This window comes from Nothobranchius furzeri, chromosome 13, assembly GCF_043380555.1.
Source record: "Nothobranchius furzeri strain GRZ-AD chromosome 13, NfurGRZ-RIMD1, whole genome shotgun sequence".
Classification (NCBI taxonomy): Eukaryota; Metazoa; Chordata; class Actinopteri; order Cyprinodontiformes; family Nothobranchiidae; genus Nothobranchius; species Nothobranchius furzeri.
This window is the reverse complement of record NC_091753.1, coordinates 41,098,507-41,122,809: the sequence shown is the minus strand read 5'-3', so window position 1 is coordinate 41,122,809 and position 24,303 is coordinate 41,098,507. Positions and strand designations below refer to the sequence as shown.

At 42.1% G+C, this 24,303-nt stretch overlaps 1 protein-coding gene across 2 annotated transcripts in view; it reads left to right on the top strand.

The window, feature by feature from the left end:
- Nucleotides 1-24,303, top strand: part of npas1 (neuronal PAS domain protein 1) — a 67,885-nt gene that overhangs the window by 18,143 nt on the left and 25,439 nt on the right. The gene's annotated exons all lie outside the window — the stretch shown is intronic.

Sequence of the window (24,303 nt, the reverse complement as noted above, 5' to 3'; positions counted from 1 at the left end):
TACTTTTTTTTCGCACGTCCATCACTCTCATTCACGTTTGGATTATTTTCTAGTCAGCAGCTCATTGTTGGCTGACATTTCAGACACTGAGATACACCCCATAGCTGTCAGCGACCATGCTCCGGTTTCTTTAACTCTGGTAAACAAGAAGACAATCCCACCAAGCAAAAACTGGAGGTTTAATACATCACTGCTTAAAGACGAAGGTTTTATAGAATTTTTTAAAAAGGAGTGGGCTTTATATTTAGAACATAATGACCTGCCTGGAACATCAGCATCTATTCTTTGGGAGGCAGGAAAGGCAGTGATGAGAGGTAAAATAATCTCTTTCTCATCACATAAGAAAAAAACAGAAAACAAACGTATTCAGGAGTTAGAAGGAATCATCAAGTCTTTAGAGGCGTCCACAGAAGAAGAGTCAATGAGCAAATTACGTAAAGCTAAATTAGAACTTCATGGAATTATTGACAAAAAGACACAATTTTTAGCACAAAGACTACGAATAGAAAACTTTGAACATAGTAATAAATCAGGTAAATTCTTAGCTAGCCAATTAAAAATAAATAAAGAGAAAACTACCATATCTGCTGTTAAAGACTCAACCGGGAATATAGTATATGATCCTGAAAGAATAAACAACACCTTCAGAGACTTTTACCAAACTTTGTACTCACCACAGATAAACCCATCAGATAATGAGATCAATGAGTTCCTTGACAGGATAACACTTCCTAAATTATCAGACAGCCAAGTTACAGTCCTGGACTCACCACTAACATCAGCGGAGCTCCAGGAAGCCCTTAAATCCATGACTAATAGGAAAGCTACAGGTCCAGACGGGTTCCCAGTAGAATTCTACAAAGAATTCTGGATCATTCTGGCTCCAACATTTTTCAGAATGGTGAGGGAAATCGAAGAGGGCGGCAGATTACAGCCAAACATGAATTCAGCCAATATTAGTCTCTTGTTAAAACCAGGCAAAGACCCGGCATTTCCTACCAGCTATCGCCCAATTTCTCTTATTAATGTTGATCTCAAAATAATTTGTAAAGCCCTGGCCAAAAGATTAGAGAAGGTAACCCCCTTCATAATACACCCTGACCAAACTGGTTTCATTAAGGGTAGACAGTCATCCACAAACTCACGTAGATTACTTAATTTGATAGATTTCTCTTACAGTAGAAACATAGAAACTAGTATATTATCTCTAGATGCAGAAAAAGCTTTTGATAGAGTTAACTGGAAGTTCTTATTTGCAACTTTACATAAATTTGGGTTTGGGAACTTCTTCATAAACTGGCTACAAACATTATACAGTTCACCAACAGCACGTGTCAGGACGAACGACCAAATATCAGCTAGCTTCTGTCTTCAGAGGGGGACCAGGGAGGGATGCCCACTCTCCCCCTCACTATTTGCTATCTTTATTGAACCACTAGCAGCAGCAATTAGGCAAACAACAGATATTAAAGGGATAAAGTGTAAGAAAATAGAACATAAGATCAGTCTTTATGCAGATGATGTTTTGCTCTTTCTCCAGAATTCTCAATCCTCTCTCTCCCAAGCAATAGAACTGATAAACTCTTTTTCCAGAGTTTCAGATTACTCTATAAACTGGTTAAAATCCACAGTTCTACCAATTAATTTCTCATTTGTCAATTTGCTTAATACACAATTGGAGTCAGGGAATATCACATACCTGGGAATTAATATCTCTCCCAAGTTAGCAGATCTAACCAAACTAAATTACATCCCACTTTTAAGGAAAGTGGAAGATGATCTTGCAAGATGGAAATGCTTACCAATATCACTCATGGGGAGAGTTGCTACAATTAAAATGATGGTCTTACCTAGAATAAATTACTTATTCTCAATGATCCCAAACAAACCTCCAGCTGACTGGTTTAAATCTCTGGACTCCTCAATTACTAAATTCCTTTGGCAGGATAAACCCCCACGAATTAGCTTAAAAACGCTTCAGAAGACCAAAGACAGAGGAGGACTGGATTTACCCAACTTTTATTATTATTTCTTAGCCAACAGGCTGCAATATATACCAAGATGGTTGCAAGATAACCCATTAGACGAGTCCTGGTTAGATATAGAACAGACACTTTGCAATACGATAGAGCTTTCAGACTTACCATTTATTAGCTCAAGCATAAGAAGACATGAAAGCTTCAAAAGTATTAGTATCAGCACCTCTCTGACAGCATGGTGGGAGTATCTTAAAATGACAGAGTCTTCACTAGTACCATGCAGACGCACACCTATCTGGAACAATCCTGACATTTTGCAAAACAACAAAATGATGAACCTTCCGGACTGGAAAAATAAAGGAATCCTATACCTGGAACACATATATGAAAGATTGGACTTCATCCCATTTAATCAAATAGTCTCCCAATTTGGAATAGATAAGAATAGCTTTTTAGAATATCACCAAATTAAATCTGTAGTCAAACAAAAATTTAAGCTCAATAAAATAGAATTACAAACACCACCAAGGGTTTTAGACTTTTATAATCTCAAACCCCCCAAACTACTGTCTAAAGTATATAAGACACTGTCCAAAATAGACGATAAAATTGCAATCCCTATTGAAAAATGGGAGGTGGATCTATCAGTTAGCTTTGACCAGGACTTCTGGTCCCAAACTTGTTTAAAAACTTTTAAAATGATCAGACAGCCCAATTTACAATTAATTCAGTACAAAATTCTACACAGAGTACACTATACAGGTCATCGGATGTTCAGGATGGGGTTTGTGTCATCTGACACCTGTACACACTGCACAAACAACATTCCTGACAATTACATTCATGCACTGTGGTCCTGCCCACCTGTCCAGGAATTTTGGGGTAGAGTATGTGAGGATCTGTCAAAATGTCTGAAATGTCATATCCCAACTTCCCCCTCTCTTTGTGTACTGGGGAAGCTGGACGATGTCCCGATTGCAACATCTTTGGTTCACGTGGTTCTGACTGCCATATGCATCGCTAAGAAAACTATCCTCTTGAATTGGAAAAATAGAGAAAGTCTCTGCATTAACCAGTATAGAAATCTTTTGTTAGATCATATTGCACTTGATATAGCCTCTGCTTCCACTTCAGATAAATCTCTCTGGGCTCCTTTGATCGGTTCCATCACATAGCGAGGGTGGGGGGCCGTTGATGTTGTCCTGCGGGATGGTGTGGGTGGGGGGGTGTGGGGTCTGAGTTTGGAGTATCCGGATGTTCCCTGGAGGTGGGTTCACTGGGGGTGTCTGGGACTGGGGGCCGTTGCCCCCCTCTGGAGGTGCTTGGGTCGCCTCGGGGGGTGGAATGCTGGCGGTTGTGAGTGGGGCCCCTTGGGGATCTTGGCGGCGGCCATGGGTCACTGCCTGGCGGCTGCAATGCCCCTGGGCGGGTCTGGGTGGGGGCCTGGGGGCTCGGGGTTTGGGGGTGGCCGGCCCCGTGTGGGGATCTGGGCGGGGCCTTGGGGGTCGGGTCCTGACATGTATGCTGCCGGGAAGAAGGCAGGGACATCCAGCAGTGCCTGGCCCGGGTTCGGGGGCCTCAGGTAGACCCTGGCTCCTCTGCCGTTCCATCACAGGGGAGGGGGAGGTCCAGGAGGGGGAGGACCCAACCTTACCTGGATGTCCAATGTCGTATATATTCTGGAAGTTGTGCAAATGCAGGGGTGGGCATAGATATTCTGCTGGGGTGGGGCTGGGTTGGTGCCCTCGGACTCCGTGAGGCTCTGTAATGCTGCTGCTTTGGGCCCTGGCAGGATGGGCTGGGGTCTCCATGCCCTGGGTGGCAGTTTGACAACAGAGGTGCCTATTGGGGCCAGTAGGGGAGCTGGCTCCCTGGAGGGCTAAGCCCAACCAGCCATTCCTCCCCATCCCCGCATATTTCTCTCCTCCTGCTCCCTCACATCATCACACAAACATACACATAGGACCTTGGGGGGTAGGCAAGTCAGGGAGTGCGGGTATGGACCCCATTTCCGCATTCCTGAGGAAACCTGCCCCCCAATTTTATTTGCACCTTATACACTTCCACTGACGACATTCCACACAAACAGACACTTAGGGCCTTGGGAGTGAGCACATTCAACGGCATTTGGCAGAGGGATATTTCAGCCTCCTCCCGAGTGCCGGTGCCCACTTCCAATTTTAAACCGCACTTAGACACTGATGGCTGAGGGGGTAAGTGGGGTGGTGCAGTGGCATCAGCTGGCATATGCTGGACGATGCCTGCACTGCCCACTCGCCACAGCCATGGAATACACCTCATGATCACACAACACTATATTGGAGCAGGCGGAGGGAGACTAGGGGTCTTAGCCACCTCTGTTGTTGCTAGGCTTCCTGGGGCTGGAGGCTAGGAGGGAGATCTGGCCGTCTGGTTGGGGTCTGGGGTGGTGGGTTGCTGTGCTCAGCGTTGGGCGGGGGAGCCTGCTCATCAGCACCCCAGCAGAAAGGGTCAAACTCTGGTTACCGGTGATGGTTGTACCCAATGTGCAGCAGTACCGGGACCAGAGTGAATAGGGTGTGTATGGGGAGCATGAGTGGGTGTCCGGCGTGCATTTTTGTAAGTCTTGGGTTGTATGTGCATGTGTGAGCATGAGGGAGGGAGCGTGTGACTGTGTTTGTGTATGACTGTATATGTCAGGTGGGGCCTTTGGGTCCTCCCCTCTCCTGGAACTTCTCTTGATGATATAGATCTCTTTCCCCCCTCCCCCTGCTACACCTGGTGTGGGGGCTTGTGCCTTGGTCTGCCTGAGTGTTCGTGGCAACCGGGTCTGGGGGTTTAAGATTTTGGCATATGCCTGTTAGATCCCGGTGGCTGCCTGGTGGGGTCTGGGTCCCTGGGGCTCTGCTGGGTCCCCGGCGGGGGTGGTCGCCCCTGGGTCCCGGGTCGCTGGGTCCCGGGCTCGGCCGGCTAGGGGGTGGGAGGCTGCGGGCGGGCCTGTGGGCTTGCCGCTGATGTCTCCAGGGACTCTGCCGGCTGCTGGTTGTGGCCCCCCGGGACGATCCTCTGTGCCTCTCGAGGGGGGCGGGGGCCTTCCTGGTTGCAGTCTCCTTGGGGTTCCTGCGTTCTGGGCAGCGCCTGGATCTCTGGGACTTGGAGCTCCCCCCGTCTCCTGCGCATCTTTGGGGGGCGGATCTGTGGTCCCTCACACTCTCTGTTGGGCGCTCCTATAGAAAAACCTTAAATAAACAAGCGCGTGTACACACACAGGTGCTCACATGGTGCTCTCAAAAGTATGGGCTTGGGCACGTTAAACACAGGTCTTAAGACTATGGTGGGCACTTAATGCGTTGTGATTTATTATTGTGATTCTTCAGTTAAGCAATGTTGATTATATATATATAATTCTTATTTTCATCAAGTTGACGCAGTGATAGGTAGATCTTGTTGTATTGTTGTTGTGTCCCTTTTTTGTGTCCTTTTGTTGTTTTTTTTTATCTCTTTTTCTGCAGGTCTAGAAGCAGACTCTTGTTCATTTTTGTTTATTTTTGTGGAACCCCCCCCCCCCCCCCTCTCTCTCTCTCCCCACCTTTTCTTTTCCTTTCTCTTTCACCTCTGTCTCCGTGTCTGGTCGGAATTACAAAGCATTCAACAACAATAACAATAAAGTTTTAAGTATCAGGCGTGACATTAAAAGCAAACGCTTTGATGCTCCACCTGAGAATAAATCTGTAAGGCTTGTCACCAGCATTCAGACATCAATTCTGCTTGCTTCACAGCCAGACAGGACACGGTAAAAAAAAAAAAAAAAAAAAAAATTAGATCAGATGATACTCAGTACTCAAGTAGCCTTCTAATCAGATACTTTTTTTTTACCCTTACTTGAGTAATAAACCCTATATCAGGAAAATATTGTCCTCGGTTTGTGTCCTTCCAGTGAGCTTTGCAGATGTGGGAAAATGTCATCAGGCAGTAATCATTGTTAAATTCATAATTATTTTCGGAGAGAGACCAACTCTTATCTGCCCCTGGGAGCCCCGTAATGCATAGCGTCATTTCAAAATGGGGGTGTCCGCGACACGGTTTATATGCAGGTAGCGGCGCTGCGGCTGCTTTATATAGCGACTCGTTGCATTCACCCTCAACCCAAATCCTCAGATCACGCATTTTAGCTAAAGCGCTAACGTTAACTTGCCTTGCGTTGACTGTAGAGTTGTGTGTGATGGTCACGCAGATGTGTCATGAGATTTGAAGCGTTGCTGCCTTTCACAGACACCTTTTCCTGCACGTGCTGCAAACAGGATAGCCGTCCGTCTTCTATAAACTCCCTCGGCATTCTTCAAATATCTAAAATATGCCCGTGCTTCCGACTTTGTCTTCTTTGAGGGATAATAAATGTCCTGAGCGCTGCCGTCTCCTCCTTTGGCCAGTTTGGTTTTCCAGTTGTGTTCTGGAAGCGGCAGATTGGTAAGCAACTGCATAAGATAATACACATTTTAAAAGTTTTGACTTGATTCAAATAGTTCTAAAGGTGAAAATTACCTATTTGTACATTTTTTAAATACTTTTTTATAGATTTCAATGTTTTTGTGTTGATAATTATCATTTTGGACAGCAGCGTCGTGAAGATTTGCATAAGAAATAATCCCTTTCCATATGAAAACTATAGCAGAGACAAATGTGTTGACTTGCTGCCAAAGGAAGCGAAGCCTTTTAATCTATGTTCTGGCACACACTTTTAATCAAAATTATTCCTCTGAGTTCTAGAAGAGTCTCGAGACACCACTCTGAAGTTTGGACCTGGACTTCTATTCAGTTTAGTGATTTTAATTACTGTTGTCATTTGTATGTGAGACACAAAACCGCAAAAATCCAACATGTGCATTTTATCTTTCTGAGTTTCTATAGGTAAACAAGTGTATCAATATATTTTATGCAAATGAGAGAGAGGAGAGAGAGAAGGAGGGAGGCAGATGACACACAACAAGGGAGGAAACAACTGGTGCAAACTGTAATTACAGGAATTAACTACATAACGAGGACAGTGTAATTATACTGCCCGTCTAATTGCTACCATTACTGAGGGGGAACGATGCAGCTACAGTACAAATAGAAATCTGTCCGAGGCTATGTTTATATCTGATCAATACTAATTTTAGAATATTTGAGCAAAAGGCATTGGATGGGTCTGAGACTGATGAGTTGTTTCATTCTTTTTGTATATCAATATAGAGTTTAAGTGAAACTGTGAGCCTGTTTTACCACTAAAGATGTTACACTTTCTACAAATCCCTTAATTGGGAAATTTCACAGCTCATTGACTTGAAGGCTGGTTTAGTTATCATTTGGGGATCTGTTTATCCTGATGGAAGTTTAATTTATGTTTTACCTGTTGGGCTTGAAAGCCAAGAATTTATTCAAATAGATTTGACAAGTACATTAAAAGGATATTGATTCAGAATTTTTTTTACAGTCTAAAACATTTAAAATCTTGGATCATGTTAGATTAATTATGGGTATATACATGTTTGCTTTGATTTACTAGTTTATTTTGGTGATATTTTTTCCATTGTGGTGCCATAACCTTTATTGGAAACATCATACAACCTTTATTAACAGTTAAAAAACACATTAACTAATTTAGGATATACTGTACACTGCCTGGCCAAAAAAAGTGGAAAAGATGTTAGCCTGTTTGAGAGGGGTGAGTCCAGATGGACCCTGTTACAGAGGGATGGGCGCATCAGGGTATGAAGAGAGGCAGATGATGTGATGCACTCATCACGCCTAGTGCCTACTGTATAAGCCTGTGGTGGCAGTGCTATGATCTGGGGTTGCTGCAGTTGGTCAGATCTATATGTTCAGCAACAGGATGTGCTCCAAGAATGAGGTCAACTGAATACCTGAATATACTGATCAATGGATGTTTTCTTCCCTGATGGCATGGGAATGTTCCAAGATGACAATGCCAGGATTCATCGAGCTCAAATAGAGAAAGATTTTTTCAGGGAGCATGAGACATCATTTTCCAGACCTTAACCATTGAGAATCTTTGAGATGTGCTGGAGAAGGCTTTGTGCAGCAGTCAGACTCTACCATCATCAATGCAAGGCCTTGGTGACAAATAGTGCAACATCTGCATAAATCTTGTGACATTGCAAAAGCTTACAGAAACAATGCCACCACGAATGTGTGTGTAATCAAAGCTGAAGGCGGTCCAAAGAAATATTAGCGTGTGTGACTTTTTTGGGTAGCAATTTTTTTTGGGTGGGTAGTGAAGATTCCTAAAACTTTATGTCTTAGCCCATGTTGCTCAAAGTTTGCGTTTATGTTGTCTTTTAATGTGCAGAACTAGACAAATTCACAATTGATGGATTCACAAAAGCATGAAAAAGAGACACAAAAATCAGTTCTTCACAACTGAGAGTCACAAGACTAAGACCGATGAAGTTTACAAACCTGAATGCAAACACAATATCTAATTGTCACACAAATGAGACAAACACAGAGGGGGGTGATTGACCATGAGGAACTCGGATGCTGATTACAAAACAGGATCAGGTGTAGCGAGGGAGGAGAAAACATTAGCCAGGTTCTCATCATTGGGGATTTTAACATTCACATCTGCTGCCTTGATAGGCCACTGATGAAAGACTTTGAAAATTTCCTGGGCCCTCAGTCATCAAACGTTCGTGAAAATATTTCTATATTACTTCCTATGAATGAAATTTAGAATGTTCGTACGAACAGTCAAAATCCGGATTTATGAAACACGCGGTCGACACTCGTACGCATGTTCCTCCGCAATTGTCTGATGTCTGATAAATCCCACCTGTGCGTACCCAGGTGCTCGTGTCTGTTCACAGCCATTTAGAAATGCCCGCAATTAACCATATTTGGTCACACTATGTCCTTAGCTCGTGAGGGGATTCCCTGTGTTCGACCCGCGAAAAAAATAATAAAATTGTTGTGAGATGGAGACACTGGCTGCCGATGTGCAAAAAACCAAACAAGTTACAGAGGTTATAAATGCAGTTGGGATAGAAGAGAGGCTCTCCACAAGGACAAAAATTAAATTAAATTAAAAGTAATATTAATTCATGCAAAATGATTAAAAACATCATAAAAATGGGAAGAGTAAAAATTGTGATTACAAACAAACCAAACCCAAAGAACACAAAATCCATTCTATAATGTCAGATTCCTATCAGGTGTTTTAGCACCAACAATGTGACACAGCTGTTTTTCCACTGAAATAATTATTTAATGGCTAGAGTCATTTGTGGAGGATGGACATGTGGACGACTGAGACCTTCGATGTTGCTGTACCCTCCTTCTACAACTAGATGCTGCACGGCCAGGGGTTTTCTTAAGTTTAGGAACATTTCCACGCAAAAAATGATGAATACCACACAATGCGTAAATTTACTTCAACATATTAAATACGCATAGATCTGTGTGTAAGTATGACTGATAAATAAGGCCCCAGGACTCTTATTATCTCACAGACAGAAAATGACCTTACACAGGAATGTGGCTATTCGCTGGACTTGGTACTTTCTTTTGACTTAACTCTTGTTTATTTGAGAGCTTAAGAGTTTGTCTGCTCTGATTAATTTCCAGTACTTTTATGTGTCTCCATGTCCATCGATGAATAGACAAGCCTCTTCTAGGTATTGTCACTTTCTTAGTACATATGCAGTGGTAGAGTTTTCACTGGTTTTTACTTCTGGAGGATGCTGTCAGCTCTCACCATCGCACCATCCAGCGGTGAAGGATTGAACCGTTCTTTTACTGGTACATGCATGTACAATGTTGCCCCTCTGAAAGCCAAGAAGCAAAGGCAAGAGCCATACCATGCTGGTAAATCACTGTAATACTGCTGCCACAGAGTGTCTTCATGGTGGCATTGCATGTTCTTTGGCTGAATAGTTTATGCCTTGGGGCAACAGGGGGTGCTTTCACAATCACGTGTGGAATGTCTGCCAAGCTCCGGCCAGCAAAATGAAAATGAAAATGAAAGTTGACATGAGCATAAGTTTTGCTTTTGTAAACAGAATCAGCTGAGATGACAAACTGGAGTGATGCAGAGTTCTGGAAGCTTCTCTCCATTAAAGCTGAAGCTCAGATCATCAGAGAGTTCACAGGGACTGTGAGTGACAACCACCTTTAGGAGCGGGTCGTTAACAAAATGTTAAAGCATGGCTTCAATTGCAATAAAAAGCTAGTTATGTCCATGCTAAAAGGAAGTCCATGACAGAGTAGGGATCACCTCTATACCACCATTGCATAATTGTTTGTGAAAAGCACATGATCACACCACATTACTGGCCACAGTTGGACCACTTATGAACGACCAAAGACTCCTTGATGCCAGCTCAGTGTCGCAGCAAATTGGTGGCATTGTTTTACGAAAGAGGCTTAAGTTATCTGAGAGCACTCTTGAGTGTAGGCGAGTATGAATGTAGTTGGAAAGGAAATGGATAGACAGGCTGCACGCATCTCGAGAAATGTTGAGAGGGAGGGCTGGCAGGTCTACCAGTAATCAGTTAGACAGACCAGGTTGAATTATTTCTCAAACATTGTCAGCGCAAACCCCAGGAACCCTCGCATCCTGTTTAAAACTTTAAATTTGGCTCTGAATGTGTGTGATAGAGCTCTCGTTGATACCTCGGCCGATACGTGTAATGAACTTCTCCATTACTTTGTGTATAAAGTGGCGAGCTTAAGATTATGCCATCTAGCTATTCTTCCCTTTGTTAGGATCACCCCTGGCAACTGTCATAGTTTTCCAGCCTGTATTTCTGCCTGAAGTGGAGAAGGTAGTGTTTAGCTTAAACCGTTCTAGGGTTAGGGTAACTTTCACCGCAAGTGCTAATGGAAGATTTTTGGGCTGTAGGATCCCATATCCTTCAAATTTTTAATAGTAGTTTGACAATCATGATCTCTTTTAAACATGCAGCAGTTCAATCAGTGTTGAAGAGACCGGGACAAGATCCAGCAATACTGTCAAGTTTTAGAACAGTTTTCAAATGATCTTTTATTTCAAATTTGCTTGAGAAGCTTGTTTATAACCAACTGACTTCAGTTTTGGATGATCACGGAATCTCTGAGGTCTTCCAATCAGCATGTCATAACACTGAGTTTGCCATTTTGTACATTCTCAACGATATTTTCCGAGCCAATGACAATAGTACTTTTACTGTTGTTTGTCTTGACTGCAGAATTTGACTAAGTGGACCATGTCATCTTGTTGGATAGATTGGAGAAATGGATAGCTCTCAAGTGGATTAAATCCTTTTTTATTTAATAGGTCACTGTGTGTCGGGATGGGGACTGGTCCTGGTATAGTGCACCCCTACTTTGGGGGTCCCACAAGGATCTATCCTTGGTCCCCTATTATTTTGGATTTATTTACTTCCTCTATAGGAACACTTTTCCATAGACTAAATAAGTTCCACCTGTACACGGACGACTATCAATTTTATTTTCTGATGTCTCAGGGCTATGTAGATGGCGTTCAGCCACTATTAGCTTGTTTAAGTGTTAAATGTTAAAACTTGGCTGGCAGAAAATTCTCAAAATTTGGATGAGGACAAAACGGAGTTGATTGTGTTTGGTCCAAGACCCTGGATTGACAGTTCGGCTCTTGTAGACGTCTCCCATTTCAATGATCTTGAAAAAATATTGGTCACAAATCTGGGAGTAAAAATGGATACTGCCTTGACCTTTGATAAACACATAAATATCATTGTTCACTTGGGTTTTTCCACTTCTGTTGCCTAGCTAAAATTAAATCTGTCCTCTCTCGTAATCAGCTGGAGTCAGTTATTCGTGCTTTTATAACCTCACACCTGTACTACTGCAACACCCTGCTGATGGACATCAGCGAAGCATCCTTCAATAGGTTACAGGTGATTCAGAATTTGGCAGCAAGATTTTTGACTGCAGCTACAGAGAATTTATGTCACACCAATATTGGTCACCCTTCACTGGCTCCCTGTCCGGTTCAGATTCTATGGTTTGTTTGTAACATTGCAGAGATGTGCTCCTCTCTATCTACAGGAGCTTATGTGTCGTCATGTTCCCATGCAGCCTCAGCAATCAACTAAGTGTTTGCTAGTCCCCTTGTTTTAGTGTACAGCCCTTTGGGGCATATCTGAGAGTGCTGGACAGTGCTTTATAATTAAAGTGATGATGATGATGATGATGATGATGATGATGATGATGATGATGATGATGATGATGATGACATGAGTGAAAGTCCTAAAAAATAATTTAAATTTGATTGTAAAAACCTCAGACCAAGAAAGCTATTATCACCTAGACAGGTCCTTTTAGTGAACATGCTCCTCTCTCAAACAAGAAATGAAACTCTATTTTTATACATTTTCAAAAAATGCATCTTTGATTTTCTACATTCAAAATTAAATCTGGAGATTTGATCAAAAATGGTTTTTATATGTTTGGCAAATAAACTCTAAGTCCCAGAAAAAGAAGCAAAAGGCTCGTTTTCATTGCGTAGACACTAAAATTAAATATCTGAAATAGTAAAAGTAAACCTGTTGGGATTTATTAGCATCTGCTAATCTATGCTGATCAATCTGAGCAATATCCAAATGTTGTAGTCCTGGCAGAAACCAATATAAAAGTGTTTTTCTTATAGTAATACAGGTTTTTGTTGACCTTGACTGAAAATACCTGCAAGTAGTCACCTCTCATTTATTTGTTACACGTGTGGCAAAAAGAAAAATGAAAGAAGCACTTCTTGAACATGGGAAATATGAACAAAATAACTCTCAGATTCATCTTCAGCATTTTTTCTACTCTGTATTTTTATATTTACGTCTAAAGAGTTTTTCTAACTGGTCACAAAGCCTCCACGGGACCAACTCTGAAAATGCAAAGCTAATTTGGACATCAGTTTGAACAAGTCTACCCAGGATGCATTGGCAGGGTTTTAAGTGTGATGCATGACTTTAATTCCGTTAGTGGAATGTGGTCTGAGACGTGGCTGAAAGGGAAAAGAGGCCGGAGAGGAGGGGAAGGGACAAATGTAGGGGTGGGGTGGGGTAAAGAAGACAGAAAAAGGAGAGGAAGGAGGAAGGACTGTGAGAAGGAAAGAAGAGGAGGTGGAGGAGAAGGGGAGGGGAGGCTGCATTCCTCCACTTTCTCTCTTGGATGGATTTTGGATGGACGAGGGCCAGCAGAGAGGGAAGGAAGGTGGAAGGTGGAGGAGAGAAGAGGGATGGAGAGGAGGGGAGGGGCCAGAGTGGCTTTTGTCTGCTTCCCACGTTTCAAAGCCAGTCTTGAAAAATGAATAGACAGAGGAAAATCAATTGCATGACCTTCACAGAGAGAAAGAGAGACAGAAGGAGAGATTGAGAGAGCGGCGGAGGGAGAAAGATGGAGGAGAGGCAGATTATGGAAGGGAGTAAACAAAAAGGAAAGGCTAAAGGCAAAAAAAGTAAAATGACCCTTGATGTACATCCCCTTGTTTGTAACGGTGTGTGTTTGCGTGCACATCCTCACACAGCACATTCAAGGACTTGTTGAAATCATTTATATTTCAGTACCTCTGTATTGAATACATTTTGCTTTGGGGGACACTTTTCCTCTATTTCCCTGCCTTTATAAATGTCCTGTTGAAAGATAGGTCTGATTCACTTTAACTTGAAATTTCCCAACATTACGTGAGGAGGTTGTGCTCAGCAGGCTGATTAAGACTTTGATTTGGTTTCCGTCTGTCAAGATGTAAGAAAAGCATCTGCTAAACATGAGCTGTGCATGTGCCACACTGAGCCGAGGCGTAAAAATAACTTTATAGTGTGCATGCAGACTTGGGTATACTTTTTAAAATTCCAGTCGGTGGTGATGAAGCTCTTATTTGGCAACTATTAGAACAAAATTGTTGTATTCTTACATTCCCTGATGAATAAATAGAACAAAAATGGAAAAAAGCAAAGTTCTCCCAATAGAACATTTCATCAAAACAAGTGTTTTGTTGTTTTTTCTTGTCCTGCTTGAGGTCGTTCACGTGTACTTTCCTTTTGAATAGAAGTTTGGTTGTCAGACATCGGACAGATGATGTTCACCAGTTGATTTTGCATTTCCAACAAACTTTTACTGTGTAGCGAGTTAGGGTTAGTCACATTAAAAAACACGATGGTGCTCCAGAATGTACATCCAGCTTGAAAGTACTGTTGCTGGGAAGCATGTTGTGATTATCTTCATTGTGACAGACTTAGCCTTTAATTAATAAAATAAATGTAATAAATAAAACTAATGTTTGTAGAAAGTTTTCAGAGATCTTAAATGGTAAAAAAAAACAGATCACTTTTTACATTTAGCTTGTCTTCAGAACTCGTTTTGATAATAATTAACATGTCAGATCAAATCAGATGAGACGTGAAAAATTATAGACACACTGAATTTGTTTAGAAAGAATTTTTTTTACTAAATTTGGATATATATTTTATAATGATGAGTATTATGAGAAAATCGCTTTAACTTTGCACTTTTCCTAAAAATCGATATATTGGTCAAAATATTTACAAACTCAATGGATGAAAGATGAGGCTTTGGCCTGATAATTTGATCTTTTCCTTATTTTCCAAGACTGTTCGTGTAGCTGAAATTGCTGCTTTCATGTTTTTTCCAATGACTGTGGAAATAGTGGACAAACCAGCCACGCCGTCCGCGAAGTTTGCAGCCGCAAACGAAACATTGCAGGTAAATAAAACCTTTCTGTGTTTTAAAAAGAACTAAAAGATGGAACCGTCACCCGTAGTTTCTGAAGAGCTGGACGGAAGCCCAGTGGGCGGTTCCTACTACTGCCATCTTGGCCACGCCTCTCGTAACTCCTGGAAAATACAAAAGTGTAGCTGAGAGCAGGGCTGTGAGGAAACAAACGTTCTCCATTTCTTCTAGCAAATGAGGTGGATAGAGAAAACCCTTCCGCCTGCTGCAGTATCTCTGTTCACTCAGCCAACTGATTGGTATGTGTGTGTGCATGCTTGTCAACGGCTCATTTCTCTAACTGAGAAACTCCAAAAGCGTGAGGAGGAGGCGGGGGGTGCTGTCAGTCACTTCCTCAGTGCCGCTCTCTCGCTGCACCAGGTAACGCCTCCTTTAGGTGCATTTTTCTAACAGGAAGTGTGGGTGAAATAATACTCCTCACAGGGGGTGACTGACCTTTAAATTACATGTAAGTGGATGATATTATACAACGATTCATCCCCCTCCAAGGTGTTGTGAAGGTAAACTTCACCTAATAAACCTAAAATATTTCCTAAACCAGGCTGTAAACATGTTTATTTGTGCTATGAAGTTGTCATTTTTAACATGGGAGTCAATGGGAACTTGCTCCTTTCTGTATCCAGCCCTTAGCAGATGAGGGGGACTGCAATTTTGGTCACTTCTGTGTTGACGTCCCTTCTGGTAGGCAGAGTTTACCCCTTTTTAAAAAATATTTTAATCTTCAAAACAACTTAAATAGTTTAAAAGCTAAATAAAGGGGGAATGGGCATGGACACTAATGGGAATCAAAGGTGAATAAAGAGATCTGTTGGCGGTGTAGCTGACACCTGACAAGTATACATATTAATCTCACAGGAATAATAAATCATTAAGTGCATGTTGGGTAATAATATTTATTACCAAAAGTTTATTAAATAACATTTAACAACAATCCTACTTGATAACTGAATGTGCAACAGAGTCATGCCAGAATAATTTTATGATGTAGTTTTATGTTACTTGCGGATTTGCTCTAGTTGATACCCAGTCAGTAATATAAGAATCTCAAGTGTAAAGTGCAGATTACCACAGTTTGTTCATTTTAAATGAAGCAGAAACTAAAATGGAATAAAAACACATCCAGCAGCTGGAGAACTCCCTCGTCTCTTACAGGCTACACTACAATGACAAGGCCCCACCAGCAACAGCAGAAGTGCTTTACTGTCTCATCCAGTGAGGTCAAACACACCTCTCTCCTCCCAACACTGATGACATTGACTTTCATGCTCTCTCTCTCTCCCTCTCTCTCATTCTTTCTTTTTATTTCCTTCATCCCCTCCACCTTCCCTTCTACCTCCCTCACCTCTTGGAGCTTGCCCCGTGTCTGCCTCCCTTCTAATTCACAGTGTTTAAAGCAGCCGGGGCTTTTAAGGGAAGTTAATTGCACTCAAATTATGTTCGACCGCAAACGGAGCAAGGGAGTGATTGAGAAGAGACCGAGAGATGGAGGGAAGGAGGGAGGGAGGGATGGATGCTAGAGTGAGAAGATAATTGTGCCAGAGAAAGATGCTGCGATTAGGGTCACTTTCTCTCATTCACTCTGTCAAACGGCCGAAACGTTCACGATGGGATTGTGGTAAACAACTCGGCATGGGATCGGGCTCTTGTTTTGAAAGGGTGAAACTTAAGAGACAAAGACAGATCAGAAGACAGACAGACAGGGCTGAGGGAGACCAAAAGAGTGGTTATCCGTTTGGTTGCTATGGTAACAGACCTAACCTGGTTAAAAAGGTTAAATCTGTGGGGGTAGAGAGGAAGACAGTGGGCGTGTTCGTGTGCAGTTATTACTCGTGGACTTAACTGGGACTAAATTATGTATTAGACGGATGAAAATCCGTCGAATTTCTCATTCAGCCGCTCAAACCTTTCCTGCTTGTGGAGCACTGGGGGAGAACCCGAGAACTGACCTGCGAGTCAGACTATAATTAACGTGTCCGATCGCACCCTGTCCCATTCTGTCTCCTATTCCCACAATGAAATTAAACCTCAGAGCAGAGTACTGGGGAGTTAATGAAGACAGAACGATCAAAGATTTCAGCTGCACTCTTCCACATGCAGGTTTTCCTGCAGGGAAACAGTTTTTCGTCAGATTTTCTGCATTTTAAACGTTTTTTCTTTGCTAACAATTTTAAGTGATTAAATTGCTGTAAATAAGGGATGCACCGATGTGACATTTTGAGCCAAGACCACATCCGATAATAATATCGCTGTTATGGCCAATAACGATTTTTGCAGATACCAATGTGTATATATATATGTGTGTATATATATATATATATATATATATATATGTGTGTGTGTGTGTGTGTGTGTGTGTATATATATATATATATATATATATATATATGTGTGTGTGTGTGTGTGTGTGTGTGTATATATATATATATATATATATATATATATATATATATATGTGTGTGTGTGTGTATATATTATATATGTGTGTGTGTGTGTGTGTGTGTGCATATATATATATATATATATATATATATATATATATATATATATATATTATATATACACACACACACACTTACGCTTCTGAGATGGTTACCATTATTGTCACATGACTAAACAATTAACCATCATCATCCCCCTCACCCTCTGAATCAGATACACAAACAAAAACAAGATGGAAAATAATAGGGGGTCGGGTGCAGTGTGTGACGGGTGGTAGTCGGGGGCTGGGACCTTGGCAGTCTGATCCTCGGCTACAGAAGCTGGCTCTTGGCACATGGAATGTTACCTCTCTGGTGGGGAAGGAGCCTGAGTTGGTGTGTGAGGTTGAGAGTTTCCGATTAGATATAGTTGGACTCACCTCAACTCATGGCTCTGGCTCTAGAACCAGTTTCCTTCAGAGGGGTTGGACTTTCTACCACTCTGGAGTTGCTCCCACTGAGAGGCGCCGAGCAGGGGTGGGCACATTAGTTTCCCCCCATCTTGGTGCCTGTACGTTGGGGTTTACCCCAGTGAATGAGCGGGTAGCCTCCCTCCGCATATGTGTGGGGGGACGGGTTCTGACTGTGGTCTGTGCTTATGCACCAAACTACAGTTCAGACTACCCAACCTTTTTGGAGACCTTGGAAGGGGTACTAGAGAGTGCTCCCGGTGACTCTTTAGTTCTGCTGGGGGACTTTAACGCTCACGTGGGCAACAACAGTGAGACCTGGAGAGGTGTGGTTGGGAGGAACGCCCCCCTGATTTGTTATTGGACTTCTGTGCCAGTCATGGATTGTCCATAATGAACACCATGTTCAGACATAAAGGTGTCCATATGTGCTCTTGGCACCAGGATACCTTAGGCCGCAGCTCGATGATCGACTTTGTTGTTGTTTCATCTGACCTGCGGCCGCATGTCTTGGACACTCGGGTGAAGAGAGGGGCGGAGCTGTGAACTGACCACTACCTGGTGTGAGTTGGCTCAGATGGTGGGGGAGGATGCTGGTCAGACCAGGCAGGCCCAAACGTATTGCAAGGGTCTGCTGGGAACGTCTGGCAGTCTCCTGTCAGAAGGAGCTTCAATTCCCACCTCCAACAGAACTTCCAAAATGTTCCAGAGGAGGCGGGGGACATTGAGTCTGAATGGACCCTGTTCTGTGCTTCCATTGTTGAGGCGGCCGACCGGAGCTGTGGTTGCAGGATCGTTGTGCCTGTCGTATTGGCAACCCCTGAACCCGCTGGTCGACACCGGCAGTTAGGGATGCTGTCAAGCTGAAGAAAGAGTCCTATCAGGTTTTTTGGCCTGTGGGACTCCAGAGGCAGCTGACGGGTGCCGGCGGTCCAAGCAGATCGCGGTTCGTGTGGTCGCCGAGGCAAAACCCCGGGCGTGGGAAGAGTTCGGTGAGACCATGGGGCAAGACTTCCGTACAGCTTCGAGGAGATTCTGGTCCACCATCCGGTGCCTCTCAAATCTCTGGTGCAGAGGTCACTGAGGTGGTTAAAAAGCTCCTCAGTGGCAAGGCCCCAGGGTTGGATGAGATCCGCTCGGAGTTCCTTAAGGCTCTGGATGTTGTGGGGCTGTGTTAGCTGACACAGCTCTGTAATATCGCGTGGACATTGGGGGCAGTTCCACTGGACTGGCAGACCAGTGTAACATGATGAAGGAACTATTCCCACCAAGGTTTTTTAATCTTTTCCACAGTCCCTTTGACGCAGTGCCAGAGTGCATGAAACCGCCTCAAGGTCAGGCATTCACTTCTAAACTGTTTACGTTCCAGCAATGAAGACAGAAGATAAAGACTGCTTTCTTTTCTTGTATTAAAAGCCAAAGAACTCTATTTTCAATAAAGCTAATCAAAACAACTGTTAGTCAATAATAACCATGTGACCGATCTGTGAAATCACAATATTATGATTAATATGTTTTAATAAGTAAATGACTTATTCTAGTCACTAGACTTGCTGATTCATTAAGGTAAATAATCACATGACACATTGCTGTTGCTGACCCAATCAGAATCTTCCCTGTCTGAAGCGTGGCAAGTCTCTGTGGTGTTTATTTAATCTGTCAGCTTTGATTCGTCCAGAATCATAAACATCCAGATTAATAAAACAGTCCAACGCCATTTTAAGTTCAGTATTCAACAAGATCTCAAGATCCCCTGAAGTTCACCGCATGCGAAGTGGAGTATGGCAAGGCCATCAATACTCCTCTTTTTAAGCTAAGAACTGCCAAGCTGGGAAAACCTGTTGTTATCAACAAACAACGGTTCCTTCAGAATAAAAGCTGAACCCGCTGACCTAAGGAGGGTCCTTCTTGATGCTGTGAAACACCTGTCGCTTTTTACCTGGAGACTATCCAAAGACTGGGTTGTCGTGCCGTGACTCTGTTTCATTGGCTCCGGTACCAGAGGAGGGTCCGTGGACCTGGCATCCGGATCTGTACGGAAGTCTCACTGAAGGGTATGTGGATGCAACACAAATGGCGTCTCATGTTCTTATGACCACGGTTCAAACTTGATCAGTTAGGAGCAAAACATCATATCCCACTCAGACTCGCTTCTCTGGAAACTGAGGGTCTGAACTGACATCGCACCAACACACACTCCACCTCACATTTCATTCAACAAACATCCATCATTAGAGAGTTAGTCTTGTTAAACTGTTTAAAATCATTTAGATAATAAATTTTCTTAAACGTTTGAGAGTCTCTCTCTCTTCTCTTGTCTCTCAGTTCATGCAAAGTGTTTATTTAATTTCCCTGTAATAAAAAGAACCAATCTTCTGATTTAAATAACCCAGTGTCCATTAGATGGGATCCATACTCGATATGGATCTTTAATGTCTATGGTCATTAATTAAATTGTAACTCTTTAACACTACATCGGGGTGGTGGTCCCCTTATTTAAAAGGGGGACCACAGGGTGTGTTCCAACTACAGGGGGATCACACTCCTGAGCCTTCCTGGTAAGGTCTATTCAGGGGTTCTGGAGAGAAGGGTCTGTTGGATTGTTGAACCTCAGATTCAGGAGGAGCAATGTGGTTTTTGTCCTGCCCGTGGAACACTGGACCAGCTCTATACGTCTAGGGAAATCCTGGAGGGTGCGTGGGAATTTGCCCAACCAATCTACATGTGTTTTGTGGATTTGGAGAAGGCGTTTGACCGCGTCCCTCGAAGGCATTTGGCCTCGTCCCTCGGGGGGCCCTGTGGGGGGTACTCCGGGAGTATGGGACACCAGGCCCACTGATACGGGCTGTTAGGTCCCTGTATGACCGGTGTCAGAGCTTGGTCCGCATAGCCGACAGTAAGTCAGGCTCGTTCCCAGTGAGAGTTGGACTCCGCCAAGGCTGCCCTTTTTCACCGATTCTGTTCATAACCTTTATTGACAGGATTTCTACTGTAGGTGCAGTCAAGGTGTGGCGGATTCATTATTACTTGAAGAAGTGACTCAAAAGGATATTCTTAAAATTGTCAGAGCATGTAAAACAAAATTTTCATTAGATGGAGATGACATAGATATGTTTTTAGTTAAACAAACTATTGATTGTATTGTCGAACCACTCACGTATATATGTAATTTATCATTTAAAACAGGAATATTCCCAAATAAAATGAAGGTGGCTAAGGTGGTTCCTCTTTACAAGTCTGGCAATAGGCATCAATTTACAAACTACAGACCGGTCTCCTTGTTACCTCAGTTTTCAAAGATATTGGAAAAAATTTACAATGATAAGCTGGAAAAATTTGTAGAAAAAAATGGCATTTTATTAGACAGTCAGTATGGTTTCAGATCAGGTAGATCTACTGCACAAGCTCTAATGGAATTGGTTGAAGACATATCCACATCGCTTGATCAGAAAAAATATGTTCTGGGAATTTTTATTGATTTGAAGAAAGCCTTTGATACAGTCGATCACAAAATACTTTTATCAAAAATGGAGAAGTATGGTATAAGGGAGACAGCTCTCAATTGGCTAAAAAGTTATTTGAGTAACAGAGCTCAGTATGTGCAGTTGGGCTATCACAAGTCTAGCTGTCTCGAAGTTCACTGTGGAGTTCCGCAAGGGTCGGTACTTGGCCCAAAGTTATTTCTGTTATATATAAATGATATTTACACAACTTCAAAATTATTTAAATTTATTATGTTTGCTGATGATACAAATATTTTGTGTTCAGCAGAAGATATACAGCAACTTATACTAAAGGTCCAGAATGAATTGAGTGAGCTTAAGAATTGGTTTGATAAAAACAAACTGTCGTTAAATGTCAGCAAAACAAAGTTTATGTTATTTGGAAATAAAAGAAGTAGTAAAGAAATCTATTTGACTGTTAATGAAATAGCCATTGAAAGAGTGTATGAAATTAAGTTTTTGGGGATATTGATTGATCATAAGCTCTGTTGGAAGCCATACATACAATATGTGTGTTCTAAATTAGCCAGAAGCATTGGAATAATAAATAAAACAAGATATTCTCTACCACAGAAAGCACTACACACACTTTATTGTACTATGATTCTACCATACTTATCATATTGTGTCGAAGTATGGGGCAATACTTATAAATCTAATTTATTAAAGATTTGTGTTCTCCAAAAAAGAGTGGTAAGGATAATTATAAATTCTGGATATAGAGATCATACAACTCCATTATTCTACAATTTAAGATTACTCAAATTTTTTGACTTAATTCAATTTAAAACTGTCCTTGTACCATATAGGGCCATGATGGGTGTACTGCCGTGTAATTTGCAAAGGTTGTTTAAAACTCATGAAGAGGGTTATGAATTGAGAGGCGTTAAAAACTTCATTTTTCCATTATACCGAACAACTATGAAAAGTATGTGTGTATCTGTATGTGGTATCAAACTGTGGAACAAACTTGATGTGACTTTAAAATTATGTAAAAACATTAGATCATTTAAAATGTTGTATAAACAACTTATAATTGACTCATACATAAATAGCAAGTGATAAAAATGGTAATTGGCTTCAAATGGAATATTTTGTTTTTGTTGTTTATTGGTTTTGTTTTCTTTTTCTGTAGATTCATGTGAACAATTGTTTTGTAACTGTCTTTTTATGTAGCAACTAGCAAGGTGAAGATAGAACGACCTGCATAAAGAAAAAAAATTTTTCTTTCAAATTTGTTAATGTGAGCAAATGTGATTTATTAACTGAATTGGGGCTGGACTAGATAAGCTTTTGCTTCTTCCAGTTCCCTCTCAAATGGTTTTATGTTATTGTATGTTTTGTATTGTTTCATTCAACAGCATATGTTTATCGTATTCCTCATTTAAAAAAAAAAATTTTTTTTTGTATGCACCAGGAATATGGGGGAGTGCATATGCAATTTCATGTTTTCGATGGTTTGAGATAAATAAATAAATAAATAAATAAATAATAAATAAATAAAAAAAATAAAATAAAAAAGGTGTTGAGGGGCCACATCCGTTTTGGTGGCCTGAGGATCAGGTCTGTGCTTTTTGCAGATGATGTGGTCCTGTTGGCTTCATCAGAACGTGATCTTCAGCTTTCGCTGGAGTGGTTTGCAGCCGAGTGTGAAGCAGCTGGGATTAGAATCAGTTCCTCTAAATCTGAGACCATGGTCTTGATTCGGAAAAGGGTAGAATGCCTTCTTCGGGTCAGGGATGAGGTCCTGCCCCAAGTGGAGGAGTTTAAGTATCTCGGGGTCTTGATCACGAGTGAGGGGAAACTGGAGCGTGAGATCGATAGGCGGATTGGTGCTGCTTCTGCAGTGATGCAGGCGTTGTACCGGTCTGTCGTGGTGAAGAGAGAATTGAGTCAGAAGGCAAAGATCTCAATTTACCGGACGATCTACGTTCCTACCCTCACCTGTGGTCATGAGCTTTGGGTAGTGACCGCAAGAACGAGATCACAGATACAAGCGGCCGAAATTAGTTTTCTCCGCAAAGTGGCTGGGCTCTCCCTTGGAGATTGGGTGAGAAGCTCAGTCATCCGTGAGGGGCTTGGAGTAGACCCGCTGCTCCTCCACATCGAGAGAAGCCAGTTGAGGTGGCTCGGGCATCTGGTCAGGATGCCTCCTGGACGCCTCCCTGGTGAGGTTTTCTGGGCACGTCCAACCGGGAGGAGGCCTAAAGGTAGACCCAGGACACGTTGGAGGGACTATATCTCTCACCTGGCCAGGGAACGCCTTTGGATTTCCCCGGAGGAGCTGGCCCAAGTGGCTGGGGAGAGGGAAGTCTGGGCCTCTCGACTTAGGCTGCTGCCCCCGCGACCCGACTCAGGAAAAGCGGGTGAAAATGGATGGATGGATGTTATGGCCAATAATGAATTTCGCAGATACCAATGTGTGTATATATATATATATATATATATATATATATATATATATATATACACCACGCACACACTTACGCTTCTGAGATGATTGCCATTATTGTCACATGACTAAACAATTACACATCATCACCCCCCTCACCCTCTGAATCAGATACACAAACAAAAACAAGATGGAAAACAATATTGGTTGTTAATATTGACCCAGTTTTTCTTATCAGACCAATACCAATATGTTAGAAAATGACTATCATCGGCCGATACCAATATTGATGCCGATATACACTGTGCAAAAACCTTTTTTTTGCCCTTTTTGTTTTAATCTCCTAAATCTGATTGCATACTTTATGCGAATGGCATTATATAAAAAAGCAATGTTGCATTGTAAAGCTGTGTTGGCAGAAATGTGAAGGTATCTAGTGCATTAGGCCTGTTGAATGTGAAAGCTGTTTCTCTGAACATAGGCTGTTCAGAGAGCTATTTTCTAATAGGAGAAAACTAGTAATTTCTACACAAAAACATCTAAGTATACAAGGTTTTATTTTTAGAAGTCACCTACGCTGGAGTTGAGGAGATGTGGTTTGAGTTAAAAGACACAGCAGTGCTAAACACATTTGTCTTCCCGCTCTAACGTGCTTGTTCTCCATGTTCTGGGTTACCAGGGTGACAAATCCACACCACCGCCTGTATTAAAAAGCAGCATCCACATTACTTGTTCTTTTATATATAGTAAAATCAGGTTGTTTATGTTGTAAAATAATTATAAAACCATTTTGCTTCTGTTTTA